Below are 1,177 nucleotides of genomic sequence, written 5' to 3' on the forward strand. Positions count from 1 at the left end.
AACATTTTCCTTGCTCCTCAAGGCTTTGCATGCATCTTGAACCTCAAGAGCATACAGGTTCTTGACTCGTGAACCGATCTGTTTCACCTGTCCCGTGGTGATGTGTCTAAGGAACACCTTTCGTTTATTGAAGACATCATCATAGCCTTTGTCCTCCAATATCGCGACCGATACCAATTTCTTCTTCAGTCCAGGCACATACTTCACATCTGTCAAGGTGATAGAAGTTCCATGCTCCCTCTAAAAAGCAACTGTGCCCACTCCTGAAACACTAAACCTTTCGTCGTCACCCATCTCTATGCACATCTTGAGGTCTTTCTCCTCCAAGGTACTGAATAAATTTTTATCGTCGGTCATGTGGAATGAGTCTCCACTGTCAAGATACCAAACCACAACCCATCATCGATGACACCATGCATGCAATGAGGGTAAATTCCATTTCGAATTGAGAGGCTCATGCCTCACCTTTCGATCCTTCCAAGGATCCCTTCTTGGACTTCTTTAATGGGAAATTAGTCACATAATGTCCCATCTCATGACAATTAAAGCATCTCAATTTAGACTTGTCACCCTTCTTCCCTCCATGAGAAGAATTCATTCAGAATGGGATGCATTCCCTTCCCTTTCCTTGCCTTACTTGCTAAGGCCATATTTTCTTCATCATCATCCTTGGATGAAGAACCATCTCGAGTGCTCCTCCTGATCTCCTCCTGCATGAGATCCGACCACAGTCGTTCCCAATCCGATAGTTTCTCCCTTCCATTCACAGAGTCCTGGTAGCTATTCTAGCTCTTTGGAAGGCCAAGGAGAGCGAGGCTCACCATATCATCATCGACAGTAGTTATTCCCACACTTCCAAGCTCATCTCTGCAAGTGGTGAGCTTGTTTGGATATGTGGAAATAGTATCATCATTCTCCATCTTGATTCTTTGAAGCTTATCCTTGAGCGCCAATTTCCTCTGGTCGTTACTGTTCTGGTAGAGGTCCTTCAATGTCTTCCACATTGAATATGGAGTATCCTTCTCATGGAGACTCGAGACAATATGGTCTTGAACTCCCTCAAGGATGATCCGTCTTGCCCTCACCACACACTTCTTCCACTCAGCCAACTCTTGTGCATTAGTTGAACTGGCTTTGGGATTTCTTGATCAATGAAATCCTTCAAGCCATTGTCTTC

The sequence above is a fragment of the Pinus tabuliformis genome, chromosome 3_2, assembly GCF_031772625.1.
Source record: "Pinus tabuliformis cultivar Carrire ecotype Pingquan chromosome 3_2, CPIR1, whole genome shotgun sequence".
Lineage (NCBI taxonomy): Eukaryota > Viridiplantae > Streptophyta > Pinopsida > Pinales > Pinaceae > Pinus > Pinus tabuliformis.